The sequence below is a fragment of the Suricata suricatta genome, chromosome 4 (assembly GCF_006229205.1).
Source record: "Suricata suricatta isolate VVHF042 chromosome 4, meerkat_22Aug2017_6uvM2_HiC, whole genome shotgun sequence".
NCBI classification, from domain to species: Eukaryota; Metazoa; Chordata; class Mammalia; order Carnivora; family Herpestidae; genus Suricata; species Suricata suricatta.
Genome location: NC_043703.1, coordinates 79,812,217 through 79,828,452, shown reverse-complemented (window position 1 = coordinate 79,828,452; position 16,236 = coordinate 79,812,217). Strand labels below are relative to the sequence as shown.

Here is a 16,236-nt window from a genome sequence, read left to right as displayed (position 1 = left end):
CAATATTACGGCAAGAGGCGCAGGCTGGTTAGCCAATGACGGGTAAGAGGGGCCTTACCATCCTATCAACCTAAGACAGGCTACTCAGGCACAGGCTTCTGGGTATGCCCATGACGGGTAAAAAGGATTGGCAGGCCCCCAACCTAAGACAGGCACAGTCCTTTCCTTGCCTATACTATCATATTTTGGAATTAGCCCTTTATTGAAAAAAGAAAAAAGGGGGACCTGTCGGGAGCTGCCAGAGAAGAAAAGAGATGTGCCTTGCACCAGAAGAGCTGCTGGAAGAAGAGATATGTGCCTCGGCCTTGCAGGATCAGCAGCCCACAGAGCAGAGCTGCATTGTTACTCCCAGCTCTGCAGAGCTGTGTCATCACTCCCAGCTCAGTGGAGCTGCGTTATCAGTTTCCCAGGCTCAGGGCCTGTAGGCTGGGCCTTCCTATCAGTTTCCCAGGCACTGTGCTATGCTGAAACTGCAAGTTTTAGTTTCTCTCTTATTCTTGCCCTTGTTTCTTAGCAACTGACTTACGTCAAGTTGCCCGTTTTCCGCCTTTAAAAGACATGTGTGTTCTCTCAATAAATGAGGCTTGATCAGAGACTTGTCTTGCCTCCATTCTCTGTGCCCCCTGCCCCCCAATTCTCACTCCCTCCCTCAGGACCTGCATTGACCGACCTGCGGGGCGGGGTCAGATGACAGACTGAAAGCCTTTAGTCTACAATCAGGAACAAGGCAAAGATGTCCCTTTTCACTTCTGCTCAACATAGTACTGGAAATTCTTACCAGAGAAATAAAACGAAGAAATAAAAGACATCAAATAGGGGGAAAAAAGAAGTAAAATTATCTCTCTTTACCAAGATATGATCTTATATGTAGAAAACCCTAAAGATTTCACATAAAAACTGTTATCACTGATAAATGAATTCATCAACATTGCAGGATAAAAACTCAATACATAAATCAGTGACATCTCTATTCAGTAACAACATGCAATCTGAAAAAGTAAATTAGGAAAATTATTTCATGTACAGCAACATCAACAAAGAATTAAAAAATAGGAAAAAAGCTGAACTAAGGAAGTGAGATATAAAATAGAAACAACAAAACTGTTAAAGGGAAAATTAAATTCCATGTTCATGGATTGGTATTCCTAATATTGCTAACATGTCAATACTATCTTCAGAAAACTACAGATCAATGCAATCAATATCATAATCGCAATGACTTTTTGCAGAAATAGAGAGCTCATCCTAAAATTCACATAGAATCTCAAGGGTCCCTGAATGACCAAAAGAAATTTTCCTTTTTTTAAAAAATTTATATTCAAGTTAGTTAACATACAGTGTAGTTTTGACTTTAGGAGTATAACCCAGTGATTCAGCTCTTACATATAACACCCAGTGCTCTTCCCCAAAAGTGGCCTGCTAATGCCTGCCATCACCACCCCCCCCACACACAGACACAACCCTCCCTCTAGCAACCTTGGTTGTTCTCTGTATTTAAGAGTCTCGTATGGTTTTTCTCCCACTCTGTTTTCATCTTATTTTTCCTTCCCTTTCCCTATATTTATCTGTTGAGTTTCTCAAATTCTACCTATAAGTGAAATCATATGATATCTGTCTTTCTCTGACTTATTTTGCTTAATATAATACCTTCCAGTTCCATTCATGTTGTTGCAAATGGCAAGATTTCATTCTTTCTCATCACTGAGTAGTATTCCATTGTGTGTGTGTGTGTGTGTGTGTGTGTGTGCGTGTGTGTGTGTGTACACAACATCCTCTTAATCCACTCATCAGCCAATGCACATTTGGGCTCGTTCCATAATTTGGCTATAGCCAATAGTGCTACTGTAAACAAAAATGTGCATGTGCCCTTCGAATCAGCATTGTTGTATCCTTTGGATAAGTTCCCAGTAGTACAATTGCTGGGTCATAGGGTAGTTCTATTTTTAACCTCCATACTGTTTTCCAGAGTGGCTGCACCACCTTTCATTCCCACCAACAGTGCAAAAATATTCCCTTCTCTCCACATTCTCACCAACATCTATTGTTGCCTGAGCTGTTAATTTTAGCTATTCTGACAGATGTGAGGTGGTATTTCATTCGGTATTGATTTGTACTTCCCTGATGATAAGAGATGTTGAGCATCTTCTCATATGTCTATCAGCCATTTGGACATCTTCTTTGGAAAAGTTCTATTCACATCTTCTGCCCATTCATTCACTGGATTACTTGGTTTGGGGTGTTGAGTTTGGTAAGTTCTTTACTGATTTTGGATACTAATCCTTTATCTGATTTGTTATTTGCAAATATGTTCTCCCATTCCATCAGTTGCCTTTTAGTTTTGTTGATTGTTTCCTTTGCTGTGCTGAAGCTTTTTATCTTGATGGGGTTCTAATAGTTCATTTTAGCTTTTATTTCTCTTGCCTCCAGAGACATGGTAAGTAAGAAGTTGCTGTGGCCAAGGTCAAAGAGGTTATTGACTGTTTTCTCTTATAGTATTTTGATGGTTTCCTCTCTCACATTTAGGTCTTTTATCCATTTTGAGTTTATTTTTGTGCATGGTGTAAGAAAGTGTTCCAGTTTCATCTTCTATATGTTGCTATCCAGATCTCCTAGCACTATTTGCTAAAGAGACTATTTTTTCCATTGGATACACTTTCCTGCTTTGTCGAAGATTAGTTGGCCATATATTTGTGGGTCCATTTCTGGGTTCTTTATTCTATTCCACTGATCTATGTCTGTTTATGTGCCACTACGATGCGGTCTTGATGATTACTGATTTGTAATATAGCTTAAAGTCTGGGATCGTGATACCTCCAGCATTGGTTCTCTTTTTTAGCATTACTATGGCCATTCAGGGTCTTTTCTGATTCCATACAAATTTTAGAATTGTTTTTTCTAGCTCTTTGAAGAATGCTTGTGTTATTTTGAGAGTGATTGCATTGAATGTATAGATTTCTTCGAGTAATATCAACAGTTTAACAATATATGTTCTTCCACCCATGAGCATGGAATGTTTTACAATTTATTTGTATCTTCTTCAATTTCTTTCATAAGCTTTCTATAGTCCTCAGCATACAGATATTTATCTCTTTGGTTAGGTTTGTTCATAGTATTTTATGGGTTTTGGTGCCATTGTAAATGGGATCAGCTCCTTGATATCTCTTTCTATTGCCTCATTATTGATTTATAGAAATGCAACCAATCCAACTTCTGTACATTGATTTTGTATCCTGCGACTTTACTGAAGTCATGTATCAGCTCTAGCAGATTTTTTGGTGGAGTCTTTATGTTTTCCATGTAGAGTATCATGTCGTCTGCAAGGAGTACAAGTCTGACTTCTTCCTTGCCAACTTGATGCCTGATTGCTGAGAAAACACTATGTTAAACACTATGTTCAACAACGGTGGTGAGAGGAGACCTCCCTGCTGTGTTCTTGATCTCAGGGGAAAAGATCTCAGTTTTTCTCATTGAGGGTGTTTTGGCTGTGGGCCTTTCATATATGGCTTTTATGATGTTGATGTACGTGCGTTCTTTCCCAACTTTCTTGGGGTGCTTTTTTTTTTTTCAAGAAAGGATGCTGTATTTTGTCAAATGCTTTTTCTACATCTATGGATGGTATCATATGGTTCATATCCCTTCTTCTGTTAATGTGGTATGCCGTGTTGATTGATTCGTGAATATTAAACCAGCCCTGCAGCCCAGGAATGAATCAACTTGATCATGGTGAATACTTCTTTTAATATACTGTGATTTTGATTTGCTAGTACCTTTTTGAGAATTTTTGCATCCAGTTTCATTAGGGATATTGGCTTGTAATTCTCCTTTTCAGTGGGGTCTTTGTCTGGTTTTGGAATCAAGGTAATGCTGGCTGCATAGAATGAGTTTGGAAGCATTTCTTCCATTTCTATTTTTTGGAAAAGTTTGAGAAGAATAGATATTAACTCTGCTTTGAATGTCTGATAGAATTCCCCTGGGAAGCCATCTGGGCCAGGATTCTTATTCGTTGGGAAGAATAACCATAGGAATTGGTATGAGGAAAACAACCTGACAATAAACTATAAAAAAAAAGGATAGAAAAAAATGTAAAAAAAAAACCCCACAGTATATATATCTAGATATATATACTGTATAAATATATACACAGTATATATATCTAGATACGTATTTTACATTTTAAACATTTTTACATTTTTAAACATTTTTATATATCCATATATTGATTCATAGATATATGTAGATATATTACTCAGCCATTAAAAAAATGAAATCTTGCCATTTGCAGCAACATGGATGGATCTAGAGAGTATAATGCAAACAAAAAAAGCCAGTTAGAGGAAGACAAATACCGTATGATTTCACTCATGTGTGGAATTTAAGAAACAAAACAAATGATCAAAGGAAACAGAGGCCAATAAAAACCCAAAAAACACAGACTTTGGGGGGGGCACCTGAGTGGCTCAATTGATTGAGTGTCTGACTTGATTTTGGTTCAGGTCGTGATCCCAGGGTTGTAATATCAAGCTCTGCATCAGGCTCTGTGCTCAGCATAGAGACTGCTTAAGACTCACTCTCTCTCTCTCTCTCTCTCTCTCTCTCTCTCTCTCTCTCTCTGTTTTACTCTCTCCCTCTGCCCTTCTCCCCTGCTTAAACCCTATCAAATAATAATAACAACAAAAACAATAACAGGCTCTTTACTATAGAAAACAAGTTGGTGGATACCAGAGGTAGTAGGAGGTGGGAGAATGGGTGACATAGGTGAAGAAGATTAAGACTATACTCATCAGAGCATTTGGCTTTGGCTCAGGTCATGATCTCACAGTTCCTAAATTTGAGTCTACATTGAGTGAACTGGAGCCTCACTTTGGGTGAGCTCAAGTTCCATGTTAGGTAAGCTTGAGCCCCTTATCAAGTGAGGACAAGCCCATGTCATGTGAGCATGAGCCCCACCTCTCTCTCTACCTCCCTGCCCCTTGCTCACTTGCACCCTCTCACTCTCTCTCAAAAAAAAACATACACTTATGATGAGCACTGAGTAATATACAGAATTGGTGAGTATATTGGGGCACCTGGGTGGCTCAGTCAGTTGAGCATCCAACTTTGGCTCAGGTCATGGTCTCACAGTTTGTAAGTCTGAACCTTGTGTTGGGCTCTGTGCTCCAGGCTCTGCTTCAGATTCTGTCTCTCTCTTTCTGCCCCTCACCCGGTCATGCTCTACCTCTGTCTCTCTCAAAAATAAATATTGAAAGCATTTTAATGAAAAATTAAAAAATAAAAGAATTGGTGAGTATATTTTATACTTGAAACTAATTCAACTCCATAATTATACTGGAATTAAGTGAATAATAAAAAAATTTTCTAGTTAAAAAAAAGTATTCTTGATTCCAGTTCTGGTTCTGTTATTGTCCATTTTATGGCCTCTAATCAATACCTTAAACTCTGGCCTTAGTTTCTTATGCCTACTAATAAGTAAGTGGGCAAGATTTATAGTTTAAGAAATATAACTGAAGCTCTAGTGAGCCAAGAACTAATTTCCTGAGATAACTCTTGTTAATGTACTAACCAAAAGATCAGGCATCTCTCAGAACCTTAAATAACAGGTGCATTTCAATGAGGCTTTTCTGGAAATAATGCCCACCTTTGTCATCTAAAGCATATAAGGAGGGAAGAGTGGCACCATGGCAAGGTGGTGAAGAAGATATATTTACTTAGGGAGGGCCTTTCAACAAGTCCAAATTATATTATGTGAATAGTGCTGGTTGACACAAAGCAGTCTCCATTTGGCATACAATGTGCCCAGTATCATAGCATGTATTATTGACAAACACAGTGATGTGTCCCTATTTTCTATTCCTAATACATTTTCCAGGTGATTTTTATGTTCTTGTTGAGATTTTCCTGTATTTTCTAGATGTTACCTTTACAACTGAAAAGAAACACATCATTAAACTGGTCATAGTTTCATTATACTAATATATATCTTAAAAACATGAACTAATCAGCAGTACAATGAATGTAAAATATCAAAGAAAAATTTTCTAAAATGTAAATATGTATTTACTATGGACTTAAGATTATCAGGAGACTTCAAAGTACTCACAATCAATTCATAAATATTCTTCAGTTCACTTAAGAAAGTATAAAAGATGATGGGTCACCTCGGTTAAGCATCTGACTTAGGCTCAGGTCATGGTATCCTGGTTCATGAGTGTAAGCCCCACATCGGGCTCACTGCTAACAACACGGAGCCTGCTTTGGATCCTTTATCCCTTCTCTTTCTGCCCCTCCCCCACTTATGCTTGCTCGCTCTCGCTCTCTCTCTCTCTCTCAAAAATAAATAAACCTTTAAAAAAGGAAAGTATGGAAGATGATAAATATATTTTGGAGATTTCAGTGCTCACTGTAATTGGTGGAATAAAAAATAATTTTTTTTTCCTTCAGAGGAACAAGAGCAGAACCTACCAGATGGTCAAGGACATTATGCCCATCTATGTCATTTCAGAGAATAAAATTCTTGCACAAATGATATCCAGAAAGACAGATGGCAGTGAACCAGAACTGAGTGAGGTATTTGGATATTAGGCAGCCTGGGGACACTGTTAAGGATACACTGACCCTCATCTCCCTGAGGATTTCATGCTGCTCTACCTGACCTACAATTTATCAACAGTGTTACTCAATCCAGTGCTAAGAGAGAACAGAATGAGGGATGAAGGATCAAAAAGAAGAAAAGAAAGGTCCTTTTTGGTGTCAAAGGTGGGAAAGACAGAATTCTACTAAAACAACAATTCTTCTGAAGCTATTCATACAGTTCATTCAACAGTTCTTCTGTAGCTATTCATAGAGTTCATATTTCTTGGTGTGTTTCTCTGAACAACTTCTACATGATTGGAGTAAACACAGTATCGGGTTAACCTACTATTTTATTGCAAGTGATTTTCCTTAGGGTTATTAATCAAAATAGGGTTTACCATAAATTTCTTTTAAGTATGGAAAATACTTTCCTATGCACTAAGATGAAGTAATATAGGCTTTTAAAAGCAAAGTATACTTGAGGACTACATGCAATATGTGTGTGTATGCAAATACACACACACACACATTTATATATGGTACATGTGTGCATGTAAGCCCCTAAGACCACTGTAAAGAAAGCACATGAAATGAAAACATTCACGTTTTTCCTCTCATCCCAGGACTTAGTGAGTCAGGAATGCTAAAGGGGAAAAAAATCCCAGCAATTTTGTTTTTTTTAATTACTTGTAGAGATGATGTTCCTCAGTTATTTGCTAGCAATTTATAAGAAACAGAATGAGAAAAGAAATATGGTAAAGGGGCAGCAATCAGAAAAATCCAACTGTAAGAAGTTGTTTAGGATAAATGACTCCATTTCTCTAATAATTAAAAGAAAAAGAAAGGGATGGTTGTGAGGGGTGTCTTTAGTTAAAAGAGACTTAAATGCAGAGGGAGGGGTCAAGATGGCAGAGCAGCATGGAACTCCTTTTAGCATCTCTCATCCCTAAAATACAGCCAAATCAACACCGAACCATCTTGCACACCTAGAAAAATGATTTGAGGATTAACACAACAATCTGCACAACTTGAACCACAGAACTTAGTAGGTACATGATACAGAAAGGTAAACTGGGGGAGAGAGAAACCAACAAGCGTAGGGAGCTGTTTTTACCTGTAGAAAGAGGCTGGAGACAGGAAGGAGAGTACAGGAAAAGCATTGCCACCCCACCCCCCCAGAAGCAGCTGGAGAGAAAGAGAACAAGTGGACTGAACAAAAAAGGGAGAAAGGAAAAAGGGACTGCAGGGACTGAACAAAAAATGGGGAGAAAGGAGAGGGTTTAAATTCCATTAAGAGGCTATAAACAGGGGAGCACAGAGTCTGAAACTTCGAAGCTTGCTACCTGGAGGAGCTCTGGTGGGAAGAGAGAATTTAAGGAGCAGACAGCAAGGTCCAAGGGGTTCTCAGGCCACATAGGGAGTGGCAGGTTCCCTGCTGGGAGGACATTTGGTACAGGCTGTGTGGCCTCCTCACAGGCAAAGGTCCCAGCAGACCCCAGAGAACAGACACATTCACTGGTGTTGAAACAAGGACATTAAGAGTTCACTGAAGTCTGGCTCCAGATGGGTGTTGTGATTTACCATAATCCCTGAAATGCTGCTGCTATACAACTGTTCGGACTTTTTCTGGGGTAACTGGCACCGGGCTGCAATCTCTGTGCATCTGCAGGAGCACAGACATGTGAACATTCCTGAGGACGGGAGAGCATCTGGCCATTGCTCAACAAGACCCTCCCGCAGAGGGTCTGAGCAAGTCAAAGCTGCAGAGCCCCCAAAAGTGAGGGGTTTGGAAACATGGCCCCATCTGAGATAAAACTCTAGAGGCAGGTGCCCCTTGGCAGGCTTACAGCCTGGTCATGGACAGCACAGAAGCAGGGAGTGGATGGAAACCAGTGACAAAGGAGGGGTGCTTGATTGCCCGTCTGTGAGACCACAGAGTTCTGATACTAGAGACTACATAGCTAAGTGATACTATTTTTACCCCTTCCATGCATGCACATGCACACCTACACTCGCCGTAATGCTCCACCCCAGTGACTTAAGCAGCACCATCTAGTGGAGAATGGAACCATTACACCAAGACCTGCCCAACTGGGCCACAGTACTCTAGTGGAACACCACAAATCTCTCTACCTGCTTAGTGTATAGATACAAAATGCTTCATTGTTTGACTTCTAGAGAAATGGGATGTAAATTCACTCACATTTCATTCTGTTCACTGGTCCATTGAGTATTCTACTTTTTCTTTTCTTAGTCTTGAATAAAGAAAGAAAAAAATTTACTTTTATTTTCCATTTTTATAAAAAATACTTTAATTTTTCTATAATATTTTTTACTTTTTGGTAAATTTTTTAAATTCTGTTTTACTCTCATCATTTCATTTTATTCCATTTTATTGTACTCATTTTTTAAATTTTCAAATATTTTCCTTTTTCCCCCTTTTTTCTTTCTTTCCTTTCTCTTTTTTCTTTATTCTATCAAGTGTCCTTCAACAACCATACCAAAACATACCTAGGAGCTAGTATTCTTTATTTGATTTTTTGTGTTGTTTTTAAATGTTACTGATTTACATTTTTATCTTATTAACTCATTTTCTTCCTTCAAAATGCTGAAATGAAGAAATTCACTCCAAAAGAAAGAACAAGAAGAAATGACAGCCAGGGCCTTAATCAACACAGATACAAGCAAGATGTCTGAACCAAAATTTAGAAGAAGAATACTAAGAATACTAGCTGGGGCTGAAAAAAGCATAGAATCCCTTTCTGTGGAAATAAAAGAAGTAAAAGCTAGTCAGGGTGAAATTAAAAGTGCTATAACTGAGTTTGCAATCTCGAAGAATGCCATGGCAGCAAGGATGGATGAAGCAGAGCAGCGAATCAGTGATAGAGAGGACAAACGTATGGAGAATAATGAAGCAGGAAAAAATAGGAGGAATAAAACAAACGAACATGATTTCAGAATAAGAGAAATCAGTGACTCATTAAAAAGGAACAATATCAGAATCATAGGGGTCCCAGAAGATGAAGAGAGAGAAACGGGTAGAACGGTTATGTGAGCAAATCATAGGGGAAAGCTTTCCTAACCTGAGGAAAGACAAAGACATTAATATCCAGGAAGCACAGAGAACTCCCATTAGAGTCAACAAAACCAACCATCAACAAGGCATATCACACTCAACTTCACAAAATATTAAGGCAAGGAAAGAATCATGAAAGCACCAAGGGAACAAAATTCCTTAAACTACAAGGGAAGACAGATAATGTTCACAACAAACCAATTCAAAGAAACTTGGCAGGCCAGAAAGGAGTGACAGGATATATTCAATGTGCTGAACAGGAAAAATATGCAGCCATGTTTTGTTTGTTTGTTTGTTTTATCCTGCAAGGCTATTCTTCAGGGGATATAGCTCAAGGGTAGAGCATTTTACTTCAAGGCTGTTCTTCAAAATAGAGAGATAAAAAGTTTCCCAAACAAAAACTAAAGGAGTTTGTGACCACTAAAACAGCACTACAAGAAATTTTAAGGGAGACTCTGAGAGGATAATAGATGAAAAAAAAAAACCAACAAAGACTAGAAAGGACTAGAGAACACAATACTGGCAGCATAATAGGAATAAATTCATATCTTTCAGTACCCACTCTAAATGTCAATGGACTCAATGCTTCAATCAAAAGATATATGGTAACAGAATGGATAAGAAAACAAGATCCATCTATATGCTGTCGAAAAGAGACCCACTTTAGACCTAAAGACACATTCAGATTGAAGGTAAGGGGATGGAGAACCATCTATCATGCTAATGGTCATCAAAAGAAAGCCAGAGTATCTTATATCAGATGATCTATACTTTGAAATAAAGACTATAACAAGAGAAAAAGAAGGGCATTAAATCATAATTAAGGGGTCTATCCACCAAGAATATCTAACAATTGTAAACATTTATGTTTCAAACGTGAGGCATCCAAATATATAAATCAATTAATCAGAAAGAAACACATTGATATTAATACCATGATAGTGGGAGACTTCAACACCCCACTTACAGCAATGGGAAGAGCATCCAAACAGAAAATCAACAAGGAAACAATGGCTTTTAAGGACACTGGACCAAATGGACTTAACCAACAGATATATTCAGAACATTCCATCCCAAAGCAGCAGAATGCACATTCTTCCCAAGTGCACATGGAACATTCTCCAGAATAGGTCACATACTGGGACACAAATCAGCCCTCAACAAGTACAGATCAAGATCATACCATGCATATTTCCACACTACAACACTATGAAACTTGAAATCAACCAAGAAAGAATGAAAAAAATGTGGAAAGTTAACAAATACTTGGACACTAAAGAACATCCTAGTAAAGAATGAATGGGCTAACCAAAGAGTAGAAGAGAAAATTCACAAGTATGTGAAAGACAATGAAAATGATAACACCACAGCCCAAAACCTCTTGGACACAACAAAAGCAGTCATAAAAGGGAAGTATATAGTAGTCCAGGCCTTCCTAAAGATGGAAGAAATGTCTCAGACACACAACCTAACCTTACACCTTAAAGAGCTAGAAAAAGAACAGCTAATAAAGCCCAAAAGCAGCAGAAGACAGGAAATAATATAGATTAGAGCAGAAACCAATGGTATCAAAGCCAAAAAATAAAAACAAACAAAAAAGAGTAGAACATATCAATGAAACTAGGAGCTGGGTCTTTGAAAGAATTAAAAAATTGATAAACCTCTGGCCAGTTTGATCAAAAATAAAAAGGAAAGAGGAGAGGTCACAATTAACACAGCAGAACAGCAGAAATACAAACAATAATAAGCAAATATTATGAGCAATTATATACCAATAGAATGAGCAATATGGGAAAAATGGACAAATTCCTAGAAACATATAAACTACTAAAATGGCAACAAGAAGAAATAGAAAACTTGAACAGACCTATATCCACTAAAGAAATCAAATTACTAATCAAACATCTCCCACAAAACAAGAGTTCTGGACCAGATGGCTTTTTAGGGGAATTCTACCAAACATTTTAAGAATAGTTAACACCTATTCTTTTGAAGCTGTTCAAAAAAAAAAAAAAAATAGAAATGGAAGGAAAAATTCCAAACTCATTCTATGAAGCCAGCATTACCTTAATTCCAAAAACATACAAAGACCCCACTAAAAAGGAGAGCTACAGACCAATATCCCTGATGAACATGCATGCAAAAATCCTTAACAAGAGACTAGCCAACTAGATCCAACAATACGGTAAAATAATTATTCACCACGACCAAGTGGGAATTATACCTGGGATGCAGGGCTGGTTCAATTTCCACAAAAACAATCAATGTGATACATCACATCAATAAAAGAAAGGACAAGAACCACATGATCCTCTCAATAGATGCAGAGAAAACATTTGACAAAATACAGCATCATTTCTTGATAAAAACCCACAAGAATGTAGATATAGAAAGATTGTACCTCAAGATCATAAAAACCATATATGAAAGACCCAAATCTAATTATCATCCTTAAAGGGGAAAATCTGAAAGTATTCCCCCTAAGGTCAGGAACACAACATGGATGTCCACTCTTGCGACTATTATTCAACATAGTATTGGAAGTCTTAGCATCAGCAATCAGACAACACAAGGAATAAAATGTATCCAAATCAACCAGAAGGAGGTCAAATATTCACTCTTTATAGACAACTTGATACTCTATATGGAAAACTCAAAAGATTCCACCAAAAAACTGCGAATTGACCCAGGAATTCAGCAAAGTCACAGGATATAAAATCAATGCACAGAAATCAGTTGCATTCTTATGCGCCAATAATGAAGCAACAGAAAGAGAAATCAAGAAATCAATTCCATTCACAATTGCACCAAAAACCACAAAATAACTAGGGGTAAACCTAACCAAAGAGGTTAAAAATCTATACACTAAAAACTATAGAAAGTTTATGAATAAAATTGAAGAAGATACCAAAAAATGGAAAAATATTTCATGTTGATGGATTGGAAGAACAATTATTGTTAAAATGTCAATACTACCCAAGGCAATCTACATATTCAACTGCAATCTCTATCAAAATAACACCAGAATTTTCACAGAGCTACAACAAACAATCCTAAAATTTGTATGGAAACAGAAAAGACCCCAAATTGCCAAAGCAATCCTGAAAAAGAAAACCAAAGCTGGAGGCATCACAATCTCAGACCTTAAGATATATTACAAAGCTGTAATCATCAAGACAGTATGGTACTATCACAAAAACAGACACTCAGATCAATGGAACAGAAGAGAGAACCCAGAAATGGACCCACAAATGTATGGGCAACTCATCTTTGATGAAGCAGGAAAAAATATCCCATGGAATAAAGACAGTCTCTTTAGCAAATGGTGCTGGAATAACTGGAGAGCAACATGCAGAAAAATGAACCTGGACCACTTTCTTACATCATTCACAAAACTAAACTCAAAATGGATGAAAGAACTAATCATAAGACAGGAAGCCATCGAAATCCATGAGGAGAAAGCAGGCAAAAAACCTTTTGACCTTGGCTGCAGCAATTTCTTACTCAACATGTCTCCAGAAGCCAGGAAAACAAAAGCAAAAATGAACTATTGAGACCTCATAAAAATAAACAGCTTCTGTACAGCAAAGGAAACAATCAACAAAACTAAAAGGCAACCAACAGAATGAGAGAAGATATTTGCAAATGACATATCAGATAAAGGGTTGGTATCCAAAATCTATAAAGAACTTATCAAAATCAACACCCCAAAACCAAATAATCCAGTGAAGAAATGGACAAAAGACATGAATAGATATTTCTCCCAAGAAGACATCCAGATGGCTAACAGACACATGAAAAAATTTTCAACATCACTCACATCAGAGAAATATAAATTAAAACCACAATGAAATACCACCTCACACCAGTCAGAATAGCTAACATTAACAATTCATGGAACAATGGGTGTTGGCAAGAAAGAGGAGAAAGAGGATCTTTTTTGCACTGCTGGTGGGAATGCAAACTGGTGCAGCCACTCTGGAAAATAGTATGGAGGTTCCTCAAAAAATTAAAAATAAAACTACCTATGACCCAGCAATTGCACTACTAGGTATTTATCCAAGGGGCACAGGTGTGCTGTTTCAAAGGGGCACATGCACCCCAGTGTTTATAGCAGCACTGTCAACAATAGCCAAAGTTTGAAAAGAGCCCAAATGTCCATCTATATATATACACACACACACCATGGAGTATATCTCAGCAATCAAAAAGAGGGAACTACATTGAGGGAACTAAAGGGTATTATGCAAAGCAAAATTAGCCAGAGAAAGATAAATATCATATTTCACTCACATAAGAAATTCAAGATACAAAACAGATGAACATAAGGTAAGGGAAGCAAAAATAATATAAAAACAATACTTTTATATATGGGGGACAAATCATAAGAGACTCTGAAACACAGAGAACAAACAGGGTTGCTGGAGGAGTTGGGGGTGGGGAAATGTCTAAATGGGTAAAGGGACATTAGGGAGGAGACTTGCTGGGATAAGCACTGGGTGTTACACATAGGAAATGAATCACTGGAATCTACTCCTGAAAACATTATAGCACTATATGCTAACTAACTTGGATATAAATTAATAATAATAATAATAATAAGACATTAAAATACCTTCTTCAAAATTAAAAAGAGACATATAAATCCAGTTGCAATGTATAAGTCTTAATATTCTGAATCAAACAATCAAACTCTAAAAAGACCATTTTGTTAAGGGAATCTGGCAAATGTGAACATTAATTGGATATGCAATGATATTAATAATTCTGGGGTTTTTTGTATCTTAATAGTATTGGTCTACTTTTTAAAAAATGTCTTTTATAGAGACATTCAGAAATATTATAAATTAGGGGCACCTGGGTGGCTCAGTCGGTTGAGCGTCTGACTTCAGCTCAGGTCATGATCTCACGTTCTTGGGTTCGAGCCCCACATCAGGTTCTGTGCTGACAGCTCAGAGCCTGGAGCCTGCTTCTGATTCTTTGTCTCCCTCTCTCTCTGCCCCTCCCCTGCTCACTCTCTGTCTCTCTCTCTCTCTCTCTCTCTCTAAATAAAGACCAAAAAAAAATTTTTTTAAACAGAAAAGAAATATTATAAATTAAATGATATCCTCCCTGGGATTTATTTCAAAATAATGTAGGAGTATTAAGGATGTAGGAAATGTGAGTAAAAGTGAAATAAGACTGGCCATGCATTGTCAATTATTTAAGACTGATTATGTATATCCACTAGGGGTTAAACATGTACTTAAGAGAGAAAGAGAAAGAGAGAGATAAAAGGATGTGGCCATCTCCTAGGCCATGCTACCACAATGGAACAGAGGCCCCAAATAAACAAACTGTTAACTTTTGGGGCCTCACTTAAAAGCAATCAGAATGCCTCCCCCCCCCAAAATACACAAAATAGGAGAGAGATGAAGGTAGGGGGCATAACAAGAGCATTTTCTGAAGTACAGTGGACTGAGGAAAAATCATATTTTTAATTTCACCAGACCAAAATTTTATTTTCATAATAAAGACATTGTTAGACCCTACCCCCTGGACCCTAAAATACCAACCATTATTTCACTCGCCCACTCCCATTCTGGTAAATAATTAAAGGTTAAGCAACTGGGCCATGCAAAGACCCTAAGAATGTAACTCCCTGATAATGAACATTGTGACCTAAAGCTTAACTTGTTTTTCAAGATAGGGTTAACCGCCCCACCCTTTTAATAAAACCTGGCCAAGGCAAAGTCCAAGGTGAGGTTAAAGTCACCTAGCTCCTAGACACCTAGACTTAGGTGTCTATGATTGGTCATTTTAAAAGACTAAGAACTTTAAAATAGGTTCCCGTAAAAACTAACGTCTGTGTATTACAATGTAATTGGCTACAATGAAATGCTATAAATTGTAATTGGTTAACTACATGGTGACCCATTTGGCCTTGCCAAAACCCTTACTAACCCTGAGCTCCTGCTCAGCGGGGCTCTCTTCTGAGGACTTCCAGCTCCTCGGGAGGGGCCTTTGGGGCCAACTAAAATAAACCCATTAACCAACGCCTTTTGTGTCTGTGGATTCTACGCTGGGTGACTCGCATTTGGGGGAAAAAAGGTCTAACAACATAATGGGTTTTTTAAACATTATTTATTTTTGAGATAGAGAGAGACAGATCACGAGCAGGGGAGGGGCAGAGAGAGGGACACACAGAATAGGAAGCAGGCTCCAGGCTCTGAGCTAGCTGTCAGCACAGAGCCCCAGGCGGGGCTGGAACCATGAACTGTGAGATCTTGACCTGAGCCGAAGTCGGACGTTCAACCTACTGAGCCACCCAGGCGCCCGCATAATGCTGTTTCTAAAGAGGGTATTGGTATTATTATTATTATTATTGAATGTACAGAGGGTTGATAAAGGGTGTCATTATTAAATCCCATGGCTAACATCATACGTAATGGTTACAGACTGAATGGGCTTTCCGCAGGTCAGATCAAGGCAAGAATGCACTCTCTAACACTCCTTGTGGGATGCGAAGGCACCAACAAACCATTAGTTCCTACATAAGGCGTCGCCCACCATCTCAGCTCCCACATCGTGGTCCTGCGAGAAGCCGTCTC

The 16,236-nt window shown here is 38.1% G+C and overlaps 1 long non-coding RNA gene across 2 annotated transcripts in view; it reads right to left on the bottom strand.

Moving 5' to 3' along the window:
• LOC115289692 overlaps positions 1-16,236 on the bottom strand; it is a 61,733-nt gene that overhangs the window by 44,392 nt on the left and 1,105 nt on the right. The window lies entirely within an intron of this gene.